At 38.4% G+C, this 26,867-nt stretch overlaps 1 protein-coding gene across 5 annotated transcripts in view; it reads right to left on the minus strand.

Annotated features, from left to right (window-relative positions):
* TRPS1 (transcriptional repressor GATA binding 1) overlaps window positions 1-26,867 on the minus strand; it is a 277,918-nt gene that overhangs the window by 70,982 nt on the left and 180,069 nt on the right. The window lies entirely within an intron of this gene.

The following is a 26,867-nucleotide window of genomic DNA, read 5'->3' on the forward strand; positions in this document are numbered from 1 at the left end:
AATTTGAAGCAAGACTCAACAGGGTATATGGAACCAGGCTTTCTGGATAATGCATGCAATGTCACAAGACACAGAAATGACTTCTTGAAAGACTAAAATACGGTACGTTTTTCAGTTCTGAAATGCATGACAGGTTCTTTCCAAATACCACCGTGTCTTACTTCTTCTTCTACGGAAGCTTTTCCCGTCAGTCTCCTAGACCGTAATAATCTTAGAAGCAACCATCTTTTAATTTAAATGACTTGCATCTCGTTGCCTTCTAGAAAGTTACCAAGACTGTGGGCCTCAGGAAATTGTTACAGGTAGTCTTCGACTTACAAGCATTCATTTAGTGACCATTTGAACTTACAACGGCACTGAAAAAACCTGACCTGTGGTCACACTTGTGACCATTGCAGTAGCCCCATGGTTACATGATCAACATTCAGTCACTTAACAACTGGTATGTCTTTATGACAGTTGCACTGTTCCTGGGTCTTAGCAATAGCACTTAGTCTTATATACGCTTCATAGAGCTTTACAACTCTCTCTAAGCAGTTTTACAGAGTCAGCCTATTGCCCCCCAAAATCTGGGTCCTCGTTTTACCCACCTCGGAAGGATGGAAGGCTGAGGCAACCTTGAGCCAGTAAGATTTGAACTGCCGAACTGCAGCTAGCAGTCACCTGAAGTAGCCTGCACTCTTACCACTGCACCACCTCGGCTCTTTATGTGATGTAATCACTTTCCCACCTGGCTTCTGAAAAACAAACTTAATGGGGGAATCCAGTTTTGCATAATGACCACATGATTCATGTAACAACTACAGCACTTCCCCTAACAGCTGTGGCAAAGAAAAGGACATAAAATGGGGCAAAACTCACTTAATTGCTGCCTAGCTTAGCAATGGGAAATGTTGAGCTCAGTTGTGGTCTTAAGTCAAGGACCACCTGTGATTTGCATTGCTTGCTTTTACCAATGTTGCATATATATATATATATACTTGTTTTCGTAGATTTTCACGGGTGTAGGTATGCTTAAAGCCCACAGCTTGAAGATGGCAGGTGAAATCCTGCCGAAACGTGGCAAAGACAATCTCAACCTTACACGGGAAAAGACCCGAATACAACAAAACCAGCATATACATATACATATACATATACATATACATATACATATACATATACATATACATATACATATACATATACATATACATATACATATATATATATATATATATATATATATATATATATATATATATATATATATATATATATAGGCATGCACTAGTCTCCTTAGCATGGTGGCCAATCATAAACAGCACAACTTCATGTTGTTGATTGTGCTTGCCTATTTCCTAGTGATGGATGCTGGATTAAAAAAAAAACCAGGGAGTCTTCGGTAATGATTCTTGAATGCTGAGAAACAATGACTCCTTGCTGTTATTTGTTAAACACTGTTTTATGTGGGCTATGAAGGAACCCACAGATGGTTCATGCGAAAATGGCAAAAAATTAAGTGGTCTAAACCCTGAAGCTTCATACAACAGAAGAGAGAGATATTTTTTTAAAAGGCATCACTTAGAAGCAGCACAGCAAGTGATTTACTCATTAGAACCATAAAGGAGGAAAATCTTGACAAAAGGCATTTCATTACGCATAAAATACAAGTCAAATAAAACACCATCCGCACAAATTACTGATTATGAACTGTTCCTCTGACATAGAAACACTCCACGGAAATTTTTTTCCTGATATCTTGCAGACTTTGTCATAAAGCAAAAATCAAATTATCTTGGAAATAACTCTGAAGGTGTGCAGCGCTAGAGAGACAGTGTTAAGGGCTGCATCTTGGGGAAAATGCATGAAAATGTCTGTTTTTGCTCCTTTTATGCCAGAAAAACGGGGGAAAGCATTTGAAATAATTACGCTGCACCATCAGAAATATTTTTGATATCAAAGAAAACAACATTGCAATAATATTTAAAACATAACAGCTGTTCTTTCATCTTTTAAAAGGCTCCTTAATCATTGCTAGACATTTAATTACAGTAATTACAACAATTATTTTTTTTAAAAAAAAGTTTGTGGCCTACTTTCTTAGGCAATGTTTCCTTCACCTCCTTTCTGAGTTAGCAACCTAACTACTGTCTGCCAAGAGACTTTTTACCCCAAGCAAGAATAGTCTGTCTATTTGCTAGCTGCCTCCAAAGATTGAACCCGATCAAATTTCATATACTTCAATAAGGAATAGAACAGGTTCTCCACAAGTCCTGTGTTCATTATTGCAAATGGATAGAAATTTGGTGACTGTCTCTTTCATCTACACATAATTATGTCCCTTCCTACGCAGATTATGCTACAACTGACTGCAATCATTTTGGAGACCTTTTTTGGAAATTAAAAAGCGATTTATGGGCGGTTCCACAACCTGGTGCTATAGTAAGTGTGAACAATCACAAAATACCCTGAACACCAGAAGCAAAGAAATGAGTGCAATCAATTAATATATTTTCTAAAATGCCTGTGTGAAACAGAGACAGAGATGATGGTGTGTGTGTGTGTGTGTGTGTGTGTGTGTGCATGTGTGTGTACAACATATGTTATTAAAACTCTTGTGTCTGTAACCTTTAATTGGATGAAACAGTACTATAAGGCAACCATTTTTGAAACAAAGTACCTCAAATTGGCTAACGTATAGCACACAACATGTCCAAATTCCAACATCAATGACTCCTGTGGAATTGAAATTTAATAAATTTATCAACTGAAAATTGATAAATCAGTGCTACTGCACTGCCACTTGGAAATTCAGTAGACCAGTGCTGCCTTAGCTCTCTTGAGGTTGGGTAGACCAACCACTCTTTCAGCTACTGGAGATCAGGTAGACTGGTCCCACTGTAACCCTCTGCAGGGCAATAAACCTGTCCCACCTTTGGCTGGAAACTTGTTTGGTATCAGGCCTGTACACCAAGGAACACATGGTGATTCTTGGGCACAATGTTGAAGATCCAGATTTCATGGCATTAGGGCAATGGTAACAATTCACATTATAATGTTGTTTTATGAATCCTGCGTTCAGAAGGATGGCAACAGCTAGAGAGTAAGAAATGTTCTTTTTTTTTTTGCATTAATAATGAACACTGTTCAAAATTATTAACACTTTCAAGGGCTACAATCAAACAGCCATCATCCAAACAGCCAATTTTCGATTATTATTTCTATTGTTTGAAGAACAAAAAAGAAAAAGTGTGATGGTTTACAATCCTCTCATGCATAGAAGCAAAAGAGACAATCATGGGGACACAAAATGCTCTAACCATAGGGACATTTTCTCAGCTACCTATTCTAAAATAACCTGCTGTTTGTATATTCAGATTTAATGCTGCTTCGGAAGATGCTTATAGCGAATTTAGAACTTTAATATCTATTTTCCCTAATTTTTCTGTCAGAGGAAAAGAGAATTAGGGAGATAACATGATAATTGGAGGGCAGTGTTCTTGCCCTTACTTAGTTAACAGATGGTCAAGGAATGTACAAACATGAGCTGTGCCGCATAAAAAATCTTCTTCCTTCAATCCTCACAGAATTCAACTCTTCTTCTATTGAGTTTCCTTGGTAATAGCGTCTACTGAAAGGAAACCTGTCCTTGTGAAATTGATGGAAAATAAGCTGCCCATTCCTTTTTTTGTGCTTGCCTATTTTAAATGGCTATTTATCTTTAATTCCAGGTGAAATAAGTTCATCAACGCACAAAAATTAGAAATTACTAGAATATGATTTTTAAAAAAAAAAAATTCTTGATTTAATTATAATTTCATTTAAAATTTCCATTTTGGACTGGGACCTTGGCAGTGGGAGAAGATTCCCTCCCCACACACAAAAAAACCCCCAACTTGTTTACTTTTACTTCCATGTTTGTTTCTCAATTAAAACTGGCAACAACAAAACTGCCCTTCGTGCATGACCAATCATGAAACTCCTTTTCTTGCCGCATTTTTGCTGGGGAACTTCTAATTCCAACAGCTCTGTTGGCTTCAGAGCCACTGCCTCGTCTAGATCACTATCGGGCTTCACACCAGGACACAACAGTAAATCTCAGTTTTTCCAACACTTAACCCCTTGTTCGTCAATTGATTTAACTTGACAGAAGGACTCCCAAGTACAGCTTGACTAGATTAAAATCTTCCCTGCAGGGAAAGACTGAAGTCTTACACAATAGATGATTTGCCCTCCATAATACAAAGAAATAAATGCCTTTATATAGATATGTGCCTCAGAGAGTAATCTTTAGGCTGTTTCCCCCTGCCCTTCTGTACTATTCAATACTTGGCTCTTTGCTTGCATACCCTAAGCTGCTCAGATATGTTTATGTGATAATTTCATCTACCCTGATAGCTTCTGAATAGCTTCTCCTTGTTTCTATGGATTCTACTTCAATGCTATGCATTTGTAAAACTGTAGAGGTAAGAGATTACCCATTCCCCAGAGATGGAATATCTACAATCTTGATAGGTTAAATGGTTTCACCACTGAACAGATCTTATTACCAGAAATCATTTTTAAAATATATTTAAATGAAATCTTAGTGCCTGAAATACCAATTTTATTTTGATTTCTAATTTCTGTGGTAATAGAAAGCTTTCTTGAACTTTATTTTTTGGTTGAATTTAGATACCGTCCATCTCACTCACAGGACAATTCTAGCCAGCCATACTTTGCATTTGTTTAGTAACCGTTCAAAGTTACAATGAAAAAAGTGACTTATGACCGTTATGAGCCACGGTGGCACAGTGATCAGAGTGCAGTACTGCAGGCTACTTCTGCTGACTGCCTGCAATTTGGCAGTTTGAATCTCACCAGGCTCAAGGTTGACTCAGCCTTCCATCCTTCTAAGGTTGGTAAAATGAGGAGCCAGATTGTTGGGGGCAATATGCTGACTCTGTAAACTGATTAGAGAGGGCTGTAAACCACTAAATGCTATGCTAGTGTTCTTGCTAGTGCACTTATGACATTGTAGCATCCCATGATCAAAATTCAGACATTTGTTAACTGGCATATATTCATGATGGTTGCAGTGACCTGGGGTCATGTGATCAACTTTTGCCACCATCTGACAAGCTTAAGTCAATGGGAAATCCAGATTCACATAACAACCATGTTCTTAACAACTGCACGGATTCATTTAACAACTGTGGCAAGAAAGGGCATAAAATTGAGTGAAATTCATTTAACTGTCTTGCTTAGCAGCAGAACGTTTGGACCCAATTGTGATCATAACTCAAGGACTATCTGTCCAATGAAAACATAAAAAAGCATACCTATAATATACAAAACCATCTTTCCTGTAGCTTCCCTTTTCTCTGAAGTTCTGAAGTTACCATTTATATTTGAAATAAGCCCAATAAGCAAAACTCAGCACTCAAGCCAAACACTACAGCTTGCCACTAAGTTAAAAAAAAATATCCCAGAAAACAATTTCTTAAAAATAGATAGATTGTTCCCTTCAAAGTTACAATAACCAAAATAATAATAATCGCCTTAAAAGCTCCTATGAAACATAAGGCACTTAGAATGAAAACGACTGAGGTGGAATAAAGACAGCTGTAAAAAATAAACAACTAAATAAAGTATTTTTTTCCCCAAGTGGAAATAGCATCTCAATCCAACCTTGCTCTTGTACTTGTGCTTATTAAATTATTAGGAACACAAAAACACTTGAGGTAAAAAGTAACAATTGATTCCAACTCTTGTCAGGAAAATGGTGTTGGTTCCATTTTAGGAGCAATTGATAAAATCACATAGCCCTGAATGAAATGTTCACTGTTTGTCCTAGAAGTGGTGAGGAGGTTAAAGAGGAGAATAGGAACTTGAGAGAGAGAAAAAAATAAAATAAAAGAAGTTGAACTAACATCTATTAGACAATAATGACTATACTGAGTAAATCTCAAAAATCGCTGCCAGACTGACATGATTATTGGTATGGATCAAAGAATGTGTATCTTTCTGGGTGAGTCTAAGGGCCTGTGAGCTCGCTGGGTTGTCTGAAACAATTAGACCTTCCATGAAAAGGAGAGGAATAGGCATGGGAGAAAAGCCAGCCACCTGATTTCACTTTATAGAATATCTTATGGGGTTAAATTAATAACTATCCATGGTCAAAAACAGTCTACTCTTTGTCAGTCAGTACCAAATTATGCAAGGTGCTGGCAGATCTAATTGTCGAACCAATCAGTACCGGAGGACATGACTTCCAGGCTGATGGTTGATTGACTTGGGTCATTATTTGGGCTAAGTTTTTTCTTTTTCTTTTTTTTAAGCACACATGGAATCAATCTCTAAGCCAGATGTTGGCTTGAAATAAACATCTGTGCTCAGTAAACTTATCTTCCAGCAATCTTATCATAGTCCATGACTATACAATTGATTTCCTTTCCTTTCAGTGATCCAAAAGCATTAAAAAGGAAAATAAAAAACACCTTACAGAATCTATAAAGCCTTCTGCTAATACTGCTGTCAGCTGAAAAACTTTTCACAACAGATAAGATTATTAGACCCATCGACTTTTCATGGGGATTCAATCTTTGAAAAAGAAACCAAATGGAGGAATAGCAGGTATTGTTTTTTATATAAACCAAAATGCTACCTTATAGATCAGGGGTGTCATCATGAGATGTATCACAACTTTTTTCATTCTCACTAAACCGGGCATGGGTGTGGCCAGCATATGACGCAACCGGCCCATGGGCCGCGAGCTTAACAGTCCTGTTATAGATGCTTCTTGCAGATACTAATGGAGCAAGCTCCATAGTTATATTTACTCCAGCTATATACGATAGTATCAGCCTTTACTCACTCTCAAAGTAACATGCTGAAGGTGTGGAAAATGACATAGTTATGAGGACTTAATACTAAGCTATGGAAATGAGAAATGTCTATAAAATAGAGAACTATTCCGGACTTTGTTCTTAGTAAAGTGATTTTAACAATTATCATTATATATCCATATGATAATCACAAAAACTATGGCCTATATGCTACCTGTAGCATCTTTGTACAACCTGTGTATTTAATTGGTGTATTCTAGTAAGAAATTGATCACAAAAAACTGCTAATTATACTGTTGATCTTTCTGCATTCAGCAGGTCATTCTTCCTGCTTGAAATTAGATAGAAATTTAGTCTATACTATAGACCACAGGTGTCAAACTTGCTGGGTCATGTTGATGTCCTGTGACATATCGCAACGTTTTTTGCCTTCACGGAGCTGGAGTGGGCTTGGACGCCTCTGGCCCGTGGGCTGCCAGTTTCACACCCCTGTTATAGACTATAGAAATATAGTCCCCCCACGGGAATAATACTTTTCAATATTTTAAAATAACAGTGAGGATGTAAACCTGGTACTATTATATCCTCAGTGTATTTGATCATATCCTTAAGGTGTATCTACTAGACTTCTATTCTGACCATGGCTTCCCAAGAGCATGAAGCAATTGTCCTGACAAAAACCCATTTTATTAATTTACTGTGAATTCTGCTCATTCACATACAGCAAAATCTTTCAAGGGAGGATTTATAGTCACTGACCTTGTCTGGCTTGGAGTGCTGCCAGGCTGATATCTGCAAAACTTGGCAAGGAGTCTTGGAGAGTCACAAATCAATTAAGCAAATTAATTGTCTCCTGCAAACTCCACTTCCCTTTCACTTTTCTTTTATTTCCTCTGGGAGGAGCATTCATTGTCCACCTGTGGACTTACTCCCAAGTCGACCCCTGTTCTTTAGCTGTTCCCATCATCTGGCAACTCTGTCCATGTGCACACTGGGAACAGGCTCCAATTGTTCATATGCCTCATTGATGTCTGACTCTGAAGGCAGCTGATAACTGGCATACGGCTCTGGCCCCCTCTCTGCCTCCGACACAGAGCCCTCATCAGAGCCTTCCCCAGACTCCAGGACTGGCCCATGTTCCTCCCCAACCTCCTCACTCCAACCTCCGAATCTGCTGCCAGCTCCACTGGCCACTAGCGAGCCACAACAACCTCTTTCCACACAGAACCATTTTTTGGAATTATTTCTATAATTACAGTTTAGTCTACTGATTAAGAAATCAAGCTAGAAAGTGGGAGACTGAATTCTAGTCCTGCCTTAGGCATGAAAGCCAGCCGGATGACTTTGGACCAGTCATAAAAGGAAGAAAGTGTGTTGGATATATTCCCTGCCTTGAGTTATTTGTAAAAACAATAAAGGCATAACATAAATAAATAAATAAATAAATAAACAAGTAAGTATTGGAAATGTATAAAGTCTGCTTTATACTATTTAATAATAGGGGGGAAATGCCATTCCCTTTAACAAATCATGTTGTTTTAAGAGAATACAAGGACAGTCATGAGTCTGTAAAAAGGTAAAAGTAAAGGTTCCCCTCTCACATATGTGCTAGTCGTTCCCAACTCTAGGGGGTGGTGCTCATCTCTGTTTCAAAGCCGAAGAGCCAGCACTGTCCAAAGACGTCTCCATGGTCATGTGGCCAGCATAACTAAACACCGAAGGCGCACAGAGCACTGTTACCTTCCCACCAAAGGTGGTCCCTATTTTTCTACTTGTATTTTACATGCTTTCAAACTGCTAGGTTGGCAAAAGCTGGAACAAGTTATGGGAGCTCACTCCATTGCGCAGCACAAGGGCTTTGAACCGCTGAACTGCTGACCTTCTGATTGATAAGCTCAGCATTTTAGCCACTGAGCCACTGCGCCCCGAGTCTGTAAATTTACAAAATGTATGATTCCTTATCTTGCATTTATTTATGTACAAATAACCATCCACTTCCCTCAGAGAGGGCTTTGGGTGGTATATCCATAAGGAAGCTGCCCCCAAGACTTACCTTTCGCCACCAAATTAGTTCCTTATTCATTTTCACATCTTTTACTTGGACAAACAATTTAGTAAACATTTAAAGAGAGCCAAATTGTTCAAATCTCTGTTAAGTTATAAATGTATTAACAATATGAGTCAAAGTTCAGTTTGATGATAGCATATGAGAACATGCTTCTGTTTTTGGTAGAGGGTTTGTTTGTTTGTTTGTTTTGTTGGATTTATATGCCGCCCTTCTCCCAAAGGACTCAGGGTGGCGTACAACATTAAAAAACACACATCCCGAAAGTTAAAAGTAAATAGGAAAGGTTTTTAGTTCTAAAAAAGAAAAAAAGTTAGGGTACAGCCAAATATTTCTAATGCATTTCTTGGTAGCATGGCTTAAGCAACAAAATTCTTATTACCATTTAGATAGATGCTGCTAGCTAAAGTATTCAAATCTCTGCAGCCGCTTTAGATTAAATAAACACTAGAACAGATGCAGGTGAAATGCACATATTCCCCAGAAAGGCTTCTGCGTCCTTAGCTGCTGTAGAGTGTAACCTTCCATTAAAAAAGGAATTATGCTACTTCATTTTCTATTTTGCTTAGCTTTCTAAATCCACATTTCAGGTTCTTCTTCTGTTGCCCACTTGTTCAACCATGAAGAAATGCTGCGTTCCAAAACTACTTTCTTTCAGTATGCTTGCAGTGTCTCTCTGTCTTCAGACCATGATATGGAACATGTTTCTGTTCCAACACTCCCCCCCCAAACCATCATGATGTCAATAATGTCTGCAAACTAGAAGCCACAGAAACACGTATGAACAGTTCTTGAAGATAATATGTGTGATATGGTCACTTTGGAAGCAGAATATCAGAATAAGACCTTGGAGGTCTTGTAGCCCAACCCCCCTGTTCAAGCAGGAGACCCTATAACATTCCAGACAAGTGGCTGTCCAGTGTCTTCTTAAAAGACTCGTCATGAAGCATCTTTCCAGAGATATAACTACAGCTACATCCAAAGATATAACTACTATGAGCCATGGTGGCGCAGTGGTTAGAATGTAGTACTGCAGGCTACTTCTGCTGCCTGCCGGCTGCCTGCAATTTGGCAGTTAAAATCTCACCAGGCTCACGGTTGACTCAGCCTTCCATCCTTCTGAGGTGGGTAAAATGAGGACCCAAATGGTTGGGGGCAATATCCTGTCTCTGTAAACCGCTTAGATAGGGCTGTAAAGCACTGTAAACGGTATATAAGTCTAAGTGCTATTTCTATTGCTACAGCTACTTTTTCAGCAAACAAACCTGAACCCAGTGTGATAATGGGGGAAATATTACAGGCATGTATAATTATGCAAACTGTGTATAATTAAAACCAGATATATTTGCTTAAATCAAAGTCTGTGTTTCCTTCTCACACTGAATATTAAAGGTAAAGATCATGCCTGACTCTAGGGCAGGGTGCTTATCTCCGTTACTTGGCTGAGGGAATCAGCGTTGTCCAAAGACAATTTCCACGGTCATGTGGCCAGCATAGCTATATTCCAAAGGTGCATGGAATACTGTTATCTTACCACCAAAGTGGTATCTATTAATCTACTTGCATTTGCATGTTTTTGAACTGCTAGGTTGGCGAGAGCTGGGACAAGGACGGAAGCTCACCCCATTACATGGAGCTAGGGTCTTGAACCCGGGCTGTTAGCTCTCCAGCTGAAAGTTCAGTGTCTTTAATCACGGAGCCATCAAGCCTCTCTCACTGAATACTAGGGTTGTGCAAAACATGTGAAAGGAGTGTTTTGAATTCACAGTAGAGAAGTGTTAAAGAATCTCATTTAGCTGCTTTGAAGGTGCACACACACAAACACACAGACACACAGACACACACACACACAGGGTCAGTCTTTAAAGCACTCATTCAAGTTTGTTTACAGCAACACGCTTTATTAATTGCTCCTCCTGAACGATTTGCAAAGTCCTCCTGCCTATACCTCATAAATAGGAAATATATTCTCATAGGTTGAATATATCCTAGGCTTAAAAATAGGCAAACACCACTGAGATTAAAACTGGAATTGGAAACACAGGAAAGCAGAATAGCCTACTATATTTACCTTATAAAATGCACAGATGCCACACTACAAATCCAAAAAAACGGGGCCGATGTTGCCTAACTCTATTTCTGTCTGAACTTTATTTTGTACACCCAATTCTTAAATGTCCAATTTTATTTTGACCCCACTCTTCTGATTTGCTCTAGAGTTGACCACTACCCTTGCTGAGTTGACGCTAATACAGTTCAAGTATTTCTACTGGGGGAAAAACTGGTCTACTGCACCTCCACCAGTCTGCCATAGCAAACTTTCTGTCATATACAGGCAGACATATCATTCCCACAAAATAAATAGTATGTTGTCTCTGACGAGTAATGTGTCAATTAGTGGGCTGGGCAGGACTAGTGTTCTTTGGGTTTGTTAAAAAAAAAACATACTCACTTCTTGAAATTTGGCATATACAGATAGATGTAATTATTACATAAAGAAGATTTCTGTATCTCTCTCTTGCCCATTGTGCTTTATCACAATTTGCCGCATGAGTGACTGCTTTGGCAGTGCTTTTATGATTCAGAAAATCCACCAAGTAGTGCATATTAACAGCCTCAAAGGGAAGTCAAAGGGACTTTTTCCATTCAGTTCAATGGAATTTAGGTCAAGCCTGACACAAATGTGAATAGAAGGGTATGGTGGTAAGCAGGAATGCCTCGATGGTTGAAGCACAGGTTTTTTGAGGCCACTGCACTCACTGGCTTTCAGTTCCCTCACAGTACAAGGAGTTGCTCAGGTGACCACAAATGTGCAAGTATTTATTCTATTCTGAGTCTGCCTCATTCCCAGGGTTTGAGTGGAAATTGAATCAAGTTATTTTTTAAAAAAATCCCTATGCAAAAGTTATAAATATATTTCTGTGGGATAATTATTTTGTCCTTGCTCTGTTCTTACCTAAGCAGTTAATGCTCCTTGCTAAATGCTGTTCAGGCCCTCATGCAAAATGGTTCAACGTGAAAAGCAATCGGATCAGATCATTATGAAGAAGATCAATTACTTAATCATGAGCCTAAATATCTGGCCCTATTTGAATATAGGATGCAAATATTGCCAACATGTCCTCCTTGTTTGCACCAATAAAATAAGAGGATTCTTCCCAACTTGGTGCCTTGTAGGAAGTTAACACCCAGGCCTCTCCTAGAAAAATGGAATATTCTAGGAAATATTATAAGGGCAGAATATTATATTTCCCTGGATGAGAAATGGAGAAACATGTTTTTAGGCAGGAAACAGATAGTCCCAACTCCCATCCTCAATAGCCTAGAGCAGATGTCCGCACTTAAGAGATAAAGAGAGAGCTAGGTCTATTCATAGGCAAATGCCCTCACCCAAAGTCCAACAAAGGTTGGGTTAGCCTTCTATCCATCTCACCACATGGCACTGGAAAGATTACATCACCCAGCAAGGCTCAACCAAGCCTGGGACTTAGGAGTTGCCCCTCCATGGCCCCCATGGGAGTCTGACAACCAATCAGAATACAAGCACAAATTCAAAAGCCCAGAGAGGGTATAAAACTCAGGCACTCTCAACATCTCTTCCCTTTATTTTCTTCACCCAACATCTTCAAGGCATGTGATCCTGTCCACTATTAAAACCTTCTTTCCAAGCAACTTCCATGAATCCAGTGTCTTTTTTCCCACTTGGGACTGAACCCAGATGGACATTTCTTCCCACAGTCTTAAGATACGTTGTTTTATAAGCTCCCCAAATCCACAAGTCCCACGCATTCCACTCTAAAAGTTTCAGAGAAAACCTGAGATAGAAATGCAATTAGCACAAATGTAAAGTTTGCCCAACACACAGTCATAAAATGTGGCTTGTTTACTTTCATGTTGGTTTCTTACAGCATGTTAAGTTACATCACAGCTTAATGTCCACAATACAATTTTACAATGAAAAGAGTATATTTTAGTAAAGTTATAGCTAAAGTAAAATCAAATGTAAGTATTGCAATGACATTTTCAAGGTTGTCTTATAAACATGAAGTGGATCATTCATTTGAAAAACTACTGAAGATTAAATAAATGTGTTTAGCAGTAATTATTATTATTATTAGGTTTAATGGACTAAAGTCTTAAGCCAGTATTAATTATGCATGAATATACCATTAACTTTAGTCCCAGATAATAAATACTGCCAGAATGCAAACAGTAGGAATTTTGTATTAATTTTCAATTAAATGTATGATTTAAAAAAATCATTCAAATAATTTAAGTAATTCTCAGCTTTCAAAAATAACTTTGTCAAAGGCTTTTTTTTGTTGTTGTTGTTCAAAAAGGCAAGATGTAAGAGTTTTTAGGAATTTATTCAGGGCTCAGATTGTTCAGATTTTGCTGAGCTTCCAACAAAACTTTGGTATTGATATGCTATGTGTTTAAATTATGATCTGTGCATTTCATATCTGAATCCTTGTTTTGAGAATTCTCGGCTCCACTGCACAATCTTATTGCAGATGCAAATAGAACCAGTGAGAAGAGATAAAAAATGGTGTTTATTAGTTTATTTATGTGATTTATCTCACCCTTTACTTCATTTTTCACATTCACAGTGACTATCTATCAGTAAAATGCCAAGCATAAAGAATAAAAAAAAAAAAATCCAAGGAGAAAAATTTAAACCAATGCAAACATTTCTTACAGCCCCCTGTATCAATCATTAGAGATTTTAAACATTCAACTTGTTCCTTAATGCTTTTAAAATGTGCAGTATTTTATAGCATTATGACTGTTAAACATTCAACTTGTTCCTTAATGCTTTTAAAATGTGCAGTATTTTATAGCATTATGACTGTCACTATTATTTAATCTTTGCTTCCATAGTTATGAAACTCACAATTGTTAATTGGGTACATTTTATTAACAGCTGACATGCTATCAAATGTTACTTCATAAAATGTTACTCTCTCTTTACCTCTTCCTTACAGCTTTATAGTTAAATGGTTATTAAAATGCACACATACAAATATTTCTGATTTGATGATAAATGTGGGGAGGAAAACCAAGACATGTTCATGGTTAGTGCTCTCTCTCTCACTCTCTCTCTCTCTGTCTTACACACACAGACAGACACGAGGGAGATCATTATAGAGCCAATTATAAAATTATGCAGACATTAACTAAAGTATGATTTGAACATCAGTTGACTTTGTACTTTTGTAAATGTTTTATACATAGAAGTCTTGTTATTGATTGCATGATCTATTATTTCTAATTTTAGCATTTTATTACCTTATAATTACAGATATTGAAAACTGTCCTTGACTCTTGTTATAGTGAAAATGTAGACTTCAGACGTGGCATGCTTGTAGACTTGACTATAGTCTGGCTTACCTTATCCCAGTCGTTCTAATTTATAGGGAAGCAACTGTTTTAACTCCTTTCAGTATAATTGAACTGAAATTCAGAATGCTATAGTGAATTATGACGTCTGTTCTGCAGCTGCTGTTAGCATACTTGCACAAATCAAAGTTGTTTCCTGAGTACATTAATGATGCACCAAAGAAGAAATAAGCAAAGAATTCTCTGTGGAAGCTTTTTGGTTCCGATAATAGCGGTAAGGCACATAGCAAATTCTGCTCATATTGCTGTTTATACCCAGGGTCACAGAAGTCATATTTGGTTAGGTGCTGATGCTCCTTTTTTGAATAGGAAATGAAAAGATAACATGCAAGAGTTCAAGCAAAAGGGCAGTAAAGAATCTGAACATCTGCCAAGCTTTGGATAGTATCAACGAGAGACGTTAAAAAAAAAGATTGTTTTTTTAAAAAAGAAAATAAATTAATACATCTGTATAAACTGTCTCTACTGATTAAATGAAGTTATGTCAAGGGAGAAATAATGAATACTTTCACCTCAGACTAAGGCTATCATATCTAGACTGCATAAATCCCAACGATCTCTACAAAATTTATGTGTCTCTTTACTGTTTTCTTGTAATCCAAGGTTGGTTTTTTTTCCAGCCCAGGTGTGATAGCCCTGGCTCAGACAGTAGACAGTGTGGTTCATAGCGCTATCAAGGGCAACAGAAAGGGCCAAACAATAGAAAAGATAAGGCACTATAAATAGTGAAAGAAACAGATTAAAAAAATAATGTAAATAAAATAGAACTACAAAATAGTGGAAAGACAGCTGGAAGCCCTTGAGATCAGTGTCTATGGAGATTCTCAATCACCCAGGTCATGGTTGTCCCAAAGGTGCTTTTTCAAAAGGCAACTGGACTTCCTGGTTTTTCTCTGAAGACATTTTGTGTCTCATCCAAGAAGCTTCTTCAGCTCTGATTGGATGGTGAGGAATGGAAGGATTTACACTGATCAGTGTTTGAGATCAGTGTTTTTTCCAACTTAGTAACTTTAAGATGTGGGGACTTCAACAGTCAGAATTCCACAGCCAGCATTGTTTAAAAAGTCCACACATCTTAAAGTTGCCATGGTGGAGAAACACTGCTTTGGATGCTACTCAAAGTTTACCTATCAAAGATGAGGCTATTAATATAATGATGACTGTTTAAATAAATATTTAGCGCTTTCACTTTTTGAGCAAAGAAAGTAGCAGAAGGTATAATGATCGCAAAGCTCTCTTATTTGTTAGCCTGAAAATTATGTAATAGAAAAAAAATCCTCTTTTTGAAAGTTTTATTTCCTCAATATGTAAAGTTCAAGATAAAATTTTGTGAAACCTGAGGTAATAAATGTTAGTCTGGCTGAATTTTGCAAAATATTGCTGGAACACAACTCATTGTCCCTTGGAAAGTATTTGGGGAGGGAAAATGTACACATTCTGCAAGCTGCAAGTTTATTAAATTCCTCACTCTCAACCATGTAGAAAGAAATATATGGAACATTATTTTCAACTTTGTTGGCTTATTCCACTCCATACATACTTTACATACATTTTTAATATTGGTGATTCCTAAATTCCAGAAGGCTGGAGCTCAGAAATCAAAATCCAAGAATGACCCTTCAACCTCTTTGAGAAAGACTGACATGATATAGGGCAGCGATTGAAACCTTTTTGGCACAAATCTCTTAAAACTGAAGAACACAGTAGGGTGAAGCCCTACAATAGGGTGCTGTTCCAACTAAGAATTATCTAATTGCAATCTTTACCTCATTTTTTTTCCAGTTCCATAATTTGAATCTTTATCTAACTTTTCTGTTCCAAGCATCTTCTAGGACCATCACAAATAAAGAATATCTCATTTCACAGTTCTACTGTGAAAAGAGTTCTACTGTAAAAGGAGAACAAAGAGTAGGAAGAGAACACTATGGTTCTTGACTGCAAGAGTGATTATATCCCATGAAGTGGTGTTGACTTTCAATGTCCACACAGATATTCTCCAGGGTGATCTGTCCCTAATCTTGTCCTTCAGTTTTTCTGACAGTGCTCCCATCACCACTATCCATCCTGCTTCTGGTAGCCTTCCCTTTCGATTTCCTACCACTTTCCCACTATTAGAGTCACTAAGTTCTGAACAACATATCTGAAGTAGGATCAGTAGAACCTGTTTACTGGTGACTCAAGTGAGAACTCCGGACTGATTTGTTTATGATCTTGGCTGACCATTGTATTTTCAGCAATATATTCTAACAACAATGTTCAAAAGCATTAGTAGTCTTACTATCCTGTATCCTGCTTGCATGTAAGACAAAGCTTCCATTAGGTCCAGGCCTTCCAACTCTGTTGACTATTTTTAGTACAGGGGAAAAGGAAATTGTTGCCTGTATATTTATATATTTTTATTGAATTGAAGTATGTCTAGTTAAATTAAGCAGCGGAATTGAACTCTTCCATTAAATGCAAGGTACATTTCACAAAATCCATTCTGTATAAGCTAAAATCCAGTAATATTGATGTTAATTGTCTTAAGGATATTACACCTTTTCCTTAAGAATTCCTTGTTTTAATATAAGATGGTTGATTGTCGACTGAAAGTTGTGTGGGAGAGTCATGTTTATTTTACAGTTTTCCATATATATTTATGCTAAGTATAATTAAAATGTAATTGTTCTGACTATTATGCCTTTTGCAAAGACTTTTTTTCAGCTTGGAATTCAGTTTATAATGAAATAATTGCATATCAGAATAGCAAAAATAGGTGTTAGTAGCAATGGATAAAAATATTCTGGCAGCTATGAAATAGAAACAAAGATTTTACATTTCTTCCAACATTTATACTTTGGTTACTAATGAATGATAAGCCAGTTATTGTTCTGTTTTAAAAGCATAAAAATGTAGATTACAACCATTTTAGTGACTGTTCGAAGTTATAATGGTACTTTTAGCAACTGACTCATATTTATCATAGTTGTAGTGTCCCCAAGGTCATGTAATCAATTTTTGAGAACTTCTCACAAGCAAAGTCAATGGGGAAGTCAGATTCACTTAATAACTGTGTTACTAACTTAACAACTGCAGTGATTCACTTAACAAATGTGGCAGGAAAGGCCATAAAATGGGGCAAAACTCACTTAACAAATATCTCAGCAACTGAAATTTTGGGCTTAATTGTGATCGTAAGTCGCGGATTACTTTTACTTTGAAAGTCCTCTAGTACCAGTAGTTCTCTACTATAGGTTAATTATTTTTTCTTCTTTCTTTTTAATGCAATAGCATCTAAATAAAGGACTTTTAAAAAACACTCAATTAACAGAGCAGACAAAATTCAGTGGTACCAAAATCCAAGGAAAATCTAAAATTTTCAATAAAGTAAATACTGCCATGAAGTAAGCATCAGTCAATGAAAACAGACAATGCCTCCGCCCTGTCGTGCCAGCAGTAACTAAGATCAAGCAAATATCTCTCTTCAGCTACCCTACAACAAAGGTAGTGATGACAAGCTATTGAAGTTCTCTTTGATCTTTATATCTCCGTCTTTGTTTTCCCTTTAACCTCTATGCCAGTTTAGCTTAAAGCACACATAGCAAGAATGCTCTGAAGTTGAATGATGCCGAGGCTTTTAATTTGGGAGAGACCACGCCACACCTTCTTCCTCACAGCAGAGCAAAACACAATGGGAAATTGCATGCCTAGATATTTGTGTTCTGCCTCCTTGCACCAAACACGACAGCATGATAAATTCTAGTGGTAGGAGATTTATCAAATGATAAATTTCACAATTTCTCAGAGTACAGTTTACTTTGACAAGAAATTGGATTTGAAGTCAAAACATATTTCTAAGAAGACCAAAGCTGCCCAAATCTTCAGATTAGAGGTGGAGAATCTATGCTTCTTTGCATGGCATGTATAATAGCATCATTTGCAGCAGAATTTATTCTGTTAGAAGTTCCAAAAGTCACGATGTCATTTATCTTAATACTTTGTAATGCATCGTTGCCTACTTTATTTTTATTTTTTAAGTGAAGTTGTAGAAAACTTCATTCTTGTAATTATCATGCTCTTGTGAGTACGGAAAATAGAAGCTACTATACACAAACTTGTTTACTGTTCATTTTATAGACATTCAACATGTTCTTTTCTTTGCAAAATATATTCACCAGATTGCTAGGCTACCAAAGTCAAACTTAACCCATGTTCCTGTTTACTACTCTTGAATTCTAATTAATGTCCAGAAAGTTTCCATGTTTTATATGGCAGTATGCGAAGTCAAGAATTTAGAGCTAGCAATAGCCATTAGATAAGATGAAGATCACTGCTATTTTTGTTCAGCTATTTTCTTTTATATCTGATATTGTATTTTACTTCATAGTTTTTATAGTCATTAGCCATATTGACTGTAATTATAGCATACTGTTAAGTTATAGCACACTGCTATTAATGCTACATTTAAAAGTTTCATATCTCATAGATTTGACATTACTGTAACGGCTGTCTAACATATTGCTTTTACCCTATCTGGTCTACAACCAAAATAAAGATTTTATTTAATTTGAATGGCATCTGTACAAAATAATGCTGAAATGGGTCAATGCATATTAGAGTTGGAATGGAATGTATTAATTAATACACAACCTCAGAGCAACCTTATCTACTTCTGTTAACAGAATTAGATAATAGTAAAAGCACCAGTGCTCCACAAATGTGTTAGAGGAACATTAATAAAATACTTCCATATATCTCTTTCGTTGTTATCAAAGTGATAAGAACTTCCTCCCAGCACGTTTCTGGAGAAAGCAAAATAGCAAAAACTATCTTGCATCAAAACTCTGCCTTTTCTTTTCCTCCCCAAATGGCATCATAAAGAACTGCTGTGTTTGCTAAGGTTTGGCGTTGACATTTTGTTTGTTTAGCTTTTTGAGATTCTTGATTGTTGGAAACACACAAGAATGAGTGGGAAGGTTGAGTGTCCACCAGAAAGGATTGGAAAAAGTCTTACATTTCCCTCAGTTTGATGTGGTTATGGTAGCTGCAATGACAGTGACAGCCAACATGAGTGAACAGCTACCGCTTGGCAGCTGGGTAATCAAAATAGAGACTGATGCAACAAGGCTTGAGGATCTGTAGGGCTTGGAACTTTATTGGTTGCTTCATTTGGTTACCAACAACTCCTTGGGTCAATTCCAAAGTAAGACAGACACCTGGTTCCTGACTGCAATTACTAATGAGTAGTGAAGGAAGTTCAGTCAGTTGTTCCATTTTTGGAAGAATACGTTAGCTCTTATCATCTGGACCTCAGTATACACCTCTAATATTGAGTGACATGGTGCTCAATGTGGAGTTGTCACCTCACAATCAGAAGCCCATCCTAGATATATTTCTCTCTCTGGGTGCAAGAAAATATTTGCTGTGAGCTTTGCAAAGGTGGCAGGAAGAGAATCTGGCAAGTAAATGCTCAGCTTCATTCAGTCACCCTGACTCCAACCCGATGCAAGGGATTACAAGGTTGTTAAAAGAAAAAAAGTCAAGTAGCTTCTGTGCTATAGAGTGATGTCCTTCTCTGAACTACTAGATTCCATCACTAGACTGGCAGATATGTCTTGGGAAATCTATTGGGTACTCAGGAGTTCATGGTGATAATGGAACTGACCCAGTCAATGAAGGTCCAACACATACTGGGAGTCACATGTTAAATTCAGCTTTTGGTTCAATTGTAACATGATCTAATAGCAGAGACTGCTTTATCAGTTCTTCGCCAAAATCTGCTTTTTAGCTTGCCTTTTTTGACCCTGCTGAAAGAAAATTCTGCATATGTAGACTGGATGATGTAGAGGCAGAACTCTGTTAGCAGCAGTCCTGCTGGTGGAGATTCCATCATGGCCCATTAACTCAACGTGAGAGGTTGACAATCTCTCAGATGCAGAAGTTCTGTTCCTTAATCCTTGACCAAGTTTGCTTCATGAAGGTTCGGAAGCAAACAACTGAACTTCATAAATTTGAGCGGCTAGCCAAAAAGCATAGAAATGCTTACAAAGAGCAGACTCTTCCGTACCTGTGTGATGCATCTCACTCTGAACTGGGTACAAGCTCAGTGGTCGATGTACTGAGCTCACTCCCTGGGAAGAGGGCTGAAAAAATTCTTCAAAACTCTGCCCTGACCTGCACATATACTGTTTTGCCTGGATTTGTCTCATCTTGTCTCTGCCTTCTTCTCTCTATTCATCACCTGGTTGTTTGTTTACTGGCCTTGATCTCTGCCTGACCTGTTTGACCAAGAACTCCTGCAGTTAGCCCAAGTTTGAAACAACTCTTTCAAAGGCTTATTCTCTATTAATTGTGAAACTGCAAGAGTCCATTTATTTCTGGGTATGGCAGATGTATAGCTTGCTAATTGGGGTTTTGGCAGCCAACCAAGCAAAACTAGCACAGAAAATTGCTTGTATCAGTGCTTACACACACAGACACACGCACATATACTTTTGTGGTGTGGAGAAAAAAACTTGGTCCTTAACACCAAGGACACCTTGACATCCAGTCCTTGCTTATCAATGGAGACCGAGTAGAGCAAGTAGTCAGTTTTAAGTTTCTGGGTGTTATCATAAAAGAGGACCTGACTTGGGGCGCTCACATTGCAGCACTGGTCAAAAGACCCTAGCAGAGATTATACTACCTGAGACTTCTCAGGAAACAACAACTGAATGAAAAACTGCTGGTGACTTTCTACCACTGCATCATAGAGAGCATTTTAACTTACTGCACCTGTCTATGGTTTGCCAATTGCACAGTGGCAGATAGGAGAGTGCTCCAGAAGTTTAACATCATTTGCCCAGAGGATCACTGGTTGCCCTCTCCCCTCTTTGAAAGAGCTTTACAGCTCCCGATTCCTTAAGAAAGTTCAAAACATTCTTAAAGACCCATCTTATCCTGGGCACCCTTTTTTTTTTTTTGAACTATTGTCATCTGGCAGACAGTACAGAATAATAAAAACAAGGAGAAATAGGCTGAAAAACAGCTTCTATCCCAGAGCAATAACTACCGTATTTATCGGCGTATAACACGCACAGGCGTATAACACGCACCTTCATTTTAAGAGGGAAATTTCAGGAAAAAAAATTTAAATTTCAAATAAAGAACTTTGAAGCAAAATAAGGGTAGCTCAGAACTTTTTTTTTATTAATATTATTACCACTTATAAGGTAAATAATGTAAAAGGACAGTAAAAGCAACTATGAACACTGCTGCTTTCACTGCTACTATCTTCCACCCTCCCTTCCTCCTTCCCTTCCTTCCTGCCTCCCTTCCAGTTCCCTCCTTCCTCTTTCCTCCTGCCTGCCTGCCTTCTTTCCCTCCTGCTTATCTATGCTTCCTTCCTTCCTTGCACCTCCCTCCCTTCTGCCTGCCTGCCTTCTTTCCTCTTTCCCTATCCTCCTATCCTTCCTTTCTCCCTCCCTCCTTCCCTGCCTCCCTTCCAGTTCCATCCTTCCCTCCTTCCTTTTTTTTATTAACTTTTAGTCGGGAGTCCGGGGAGAGGAGAGACGGCTCATCCATTCTCTCCTCCTCTCGCCCACACCCCGCTGAGTAGCGCTCCGTGATCCTTTTCTGTGCGCCTGGTGTTTAGATAGATAGCCGGATGTTTAAAACACCAGGTGCACAGAAAAGCAGCTGCTTTTGGGGCGAAGCGCTCCGTGATCCTTTTCTGTGCGCCTGGCGTTTAAAACATCCGGCTATCTATCTAAACGCCAGGCGCACAGAAAAGGATCGCGGAGCACTTCGCCCCAAAAGCAGCTGCTTTTCTGTGCGCCTGGCGTTTAAAACATCCGGCTATCTATCTAAACGCCAGGCGCACAGAAAAGGATCGCGGAGCACTTCGCCCCAACAGCAGCTGCTTTTCTGTGCGCCTGGCGTTTAAAACATCCGGCTATCTATCTAAACGCCAGGCGCACAGAAAAGGATCGCGGAGCACTTCGCCCCAACAGCAGCTGCTTTTCTGTGCGCCTGGCGTTTAAAACATCCGGCTATCTATCTAAACGGCTGCTGTTGGGGCGAAGCGCTCCGCGATCCTTTTCTGTGCGCCTGGCGTTTAGATAGATAGCCGGATGTTTTAAACGCCAGGCGCACAGAAAAGCAGCTGCTTTTGGGGCGAAGCGCTCCGTGATCCTTTTCTGTGCACCTGGCGTATATCGCCTGGCGTATATCGGCGTATAACACGCATACATCATTTGCCCCCTATTTTTCGGGGGGAAAAGTGCGTGTTATACGCCGATAAATACGGTATATAGAATTCTACTGTATAGTGCAATATTAATGCAATATCAGGGGTTTGAAATTCAAATTTATACGATGTGAGGGATGCATGTTCCCTAGTGGAGTTCTAGTAGACAACCATTTAAATATGAGCCAGCAGTGTGCAGCAGCTGCCAAAAAAGCCAACACAGTTCTAGGCTGCATCAACAGAGGGATAGAATCAAGATCACGTGAAGTGTTAATACCACTTTATAATGCCTTGGTAAGGCCACACTTGGAATACTGCATTCAGTTCTGGTCGCCACGATGTAAAAAAGATGTGGAGACTCTAGAAAGAGTGCAGAGAAGAGCAACAAAGATGATTAGGGGACTGGAGACTAAAACTTATGAAGAACGGTTGCAGGAACTAGGTATGTCTAGCTTAAGAGAAAGAAGGACTAGGGGAGACATGATAGCAGTGTTCCAATATCTCAGGGGTTGCCACAAAGAAGAGGGAGTCAAGCTATTCTCCAAGGCACCTGTGGACAGAACAAGAAGCAATGGGTGGAAACTAATCAAGGAGAGAAGCAACTTAGAACTGAGGAGAAACTTCCTGACAGTTAGAATAATTAATCAGTGGAACAGCTTGCCTCCAGAAGTTGTGAATGCCCCAACACTGGAAGTCTTTAAGAAGATGTTGGATAGCCATTTGTCTGGAATGGTATAGGGTTTCCTGCCTAGGCAGGGGGTTGGACTAGAAGACCTCCAAGGTCCCTTCCAACTCTACTATTGTATTGTATTGTATTATGTTTGTGTTGTATTTATATACTGAAGACGGCATTTAATTTCATTGTATGAGTTGCAATGACAGTAAAGTAAACTAACTAACTAACTAACTAACTAACTAACTAACTAACTAACTAACCACAACCCAAGAGGATCTGCCCCAGTTGACTTCTAATAGATTGGAATAGATTTCAGAAGGAGCTTTTCGTTTTCCCTGAGGATCTGGTGGTCAGTTTGACTGATGCTTGGGTCACTACCTGAAATGGGCATAGGACAAATTTCTGCTAGCAATCTTTTACTCTGTGGTAGCCTCTCAATTGAAGAAACTGTGCAAAATGAAATGCCAGAAAAGACAATTAGAGCCTAATTGGAGGCAGATAAAGAGTGAATCCACCAGAATATGGTCTAAGAGTCCGTAACAGGGATGACTTCATGACAATAAGGTCAGCCTTTATTACATCCTCCTATAGCTGTCCAGCAACATGTAGCTCACTGGGAAAAGATGAGTAACAGATCATCCCCAAAGCTGCTGTGAAGAATATTCTAGGCATCTGGAGCATAAAGTCAGACTGAACAAGTCTGGTTGAGGAGACAAATGGTCTTCATGGTCAAGTGGAACAAATCCGAATGGTTAACTCCCAAGGAAGCAATCCCAACTATAAATCCAATCCCAGATTTATGCCTCTCAAGGCTACTTAAGAGGTGATTTGTAGCTGAGTCCACACAGTCGTGTCAGAGTTAAGCAAATTATAGAAAAGCAGATTTGCAAATTGCAAATGCAATCACTCAATCCTAAATCAAGAGAAAATAATGCAAATCCATTGAACCCAGGCTTTGAGACAATAGGAAATGCTATTTTAATAAAAAAAAATCACGTAAAGTTATTTTTTTAAATGTATTTTTACCCATTAACCTTAAACATGGAAGTACCTTTCTTTTCCTCAAACATTACTTTGCATAGCTCTTCTTTACATGCCACACACCTCCATCTTAAGCACACACACTCATACATCCACACACACATAAAGCCTGACACTGCTAATCCTATTTAATTATACCTCTTTTCATCAGTTAAAATGATAATGAAGATGATGACGTACATCAAAGTTAATACAGATATCTCAGGAATGTAGGTGGTTGAAATAAATCTGTCACTCTTAATACCAGAAACCATCACCGACTCTCTCTTTTTTGCAATTATTTGAATAGAAAATTTGTTACGAAAATTGCACTAGTTTTTCATTGTCAGTTTATTCCAGAACAAGACTGCATTACATTTCTTTCTTTAACTATTTTTTTTTCCATGTGGACTACATATCCAGCTCCCCCACCCAGTAAAACACAAATTAAAACATTTGCCTCTTGTTCTTTGACACTCTACTTTGGGGTCCAAACAAAGGGCTCAGTTCCCTTTGAATACATTAGTTATTTGCTTTAATCCAAAGAGTTTGGCAAACCATATGTTCTGCATCATTAAAATCAGATATTTTGCCTTTGATCTTTAGGTTCTCTTAGTTGACTGCTTTTTCCCTCACTACAACCAACTCCTTGCTTTTGAAGTTATCTTCTTGCTTTATACAATGAACCTGAACTCTTCAGCCAAATTTGATAAAGTTACATGGAATTATTATTCATATTGTGTTATATTTATTGTTATAAATATTCTTAAATAGCCACTTAGGAAAAATGTGGAGGAAAAGTTACTTAGAGGATCATTAGACTGAAAACTCTAGATCTTAAAAAAAAAAAAAAAAGTAGGTCAGCTCATACACGCACACTATATCAAATTCTTAAGATAATGGGAGTCTGGCTTGAGTGTTTGTATTGCTTCAGGCACAACAGCACTTCCCGCCCCCACTCTCCAAGTCAAGATACATAAGGCTAAGCTCAGCGAGGTTATTCTGGCGCAACAGGCAGAAAATCCTTTGACTTCTTTTCACCTTATCCAGAAGCAAAGCAACTCAAATCTGCTGCACAATGCAACCATCCTGTTGGGGGATGGGTTTCAACAGTCACTACTGCCAGCTTGCTTGTGGGTGCGCATGCTTGATGCGTGCTGCGTGGGCATGCACAGTAGAGTAAAAATAGTTCTGTGCATGCACAGAAGCAAAGAACAAGATGGTGGCACCTATGGCGCTGCCCGGAGAACTGGTTTGGGGGCCCGGCAGGCCTGAGTTGCTGCTGATTCCAGCGACCCAGGCCGCCAAACTGCTACCGGTTCGGCTGAACCGGTCCGAACTGCTAGGAACCCACCACTGATCCTGTTCTGCCTTAATGGCAGATCCAACATTCAGTAAATGATAACAATAATGAAAATGGCATCGAGCAGAGTTTTCATCATCATAGGATTGATATTGAGTTAGTGATCCATATTGTTGGCGTCTTCTTCAAGTAATAACTCAGCTTCAATGTTCTGAGGGGCGCCTCTTTTATGGGATTTACAAAGTAGTCTGGAAAAGTCTTTGAATACTTCTCTTGAACGCCAAAGAACAGTGAGAGATCAAATCCTGTGATACTACTGGAAAGATTAAAAGGTTAAGATTGTGAAAAGTAAAAACAAAGAGATTGGATTATTTCCTCTGGAACAAATTATTTGTTTGTTTTGTATTTCTGGCAACTATTAATGGACTTTGGGCTGAACTAGGATTGAAAATTTGATGAATTCTGGATTGCGTATAGACAAAAGTTAGACTATAGGGAGAAGTGTTTTACTTGTAACTTTAAAAGAGGGTGAAAAGTTAATATATTAGCTCGTGCTTGCTGCAATGAAGGTTGAGAGCTACTTTTTTAGTACTGTCTTTCTTGACTTTTTTTTTTCTCTTTCAGCCCTATCAGATAGACCAGACAGGAAACGGGATTAGATGATCTACTCCTACTTTATTGTAAGGCTACATTAAAATAATCTTGTAAGTCTGAAAGTACAACTGTCCCACGGTCACTTTTAACCTTTTGATTTATTAGGGCGGGTCCTATGTTTCTTTATCATTAAGCTAATAGGGATTCCTGCCAGGGCTAAAATCCACTTACCTTTGCTACTGGTTTGGTAGCAATGTGAGCGCATATGCAAAGGTAAGCGAACAGCCGGGGGGGGGGGGGATTCGTTAGCTAATATAAATCAAGCTTCACAGCTGATCGTTGGAAAAACCGGTTCACTTAAACCGGTAGCATTTTTTTTTACTATCGGTTAGGGCGAACCAGTCCGAACCGGTAGCATTTCATCCCTGATTCCTGCCTCTCTTGTCTGATTGATTCCTAGGCAACATCTCTTTTCCTCTTTCTTTAACCCACACAATCCATTACACTCTTCTACTTTTATTCTTTTATTTTACTTTTACTCTTTTTCTGCATCTTCTAATTTTTTTTTTCTATTTTAGCTTCGATTTATTTTTACTATATTGACCCTATATGCAGGTAATCCTCAACTTACAACAATTCATTTGGCGAACGTTCGAAATTACAATGACAGTGAAAAAAAAAATGACTTATCTCCGCTTTGAAAACTTACGACGATTGCAGCATACCCCTTGGTCACATACTCAAAATTCAGATACTTAGCAAGTGGCTCATATTTATGATGGCTGCAGTGTCCA

The sequence above is a fragment of the Natrix helvetica genome (assembly GCF_964273705.1).
Source record: "Natrix helvetica genome assembly, chromosome: 4".
NCBI classification, from domain to species: domain Eukaryota; kingdom Metazoa; phylum Chordata; class Lepidosauria; order Squamata; family Natricidae; genus Natrix; species Natrix helvetica.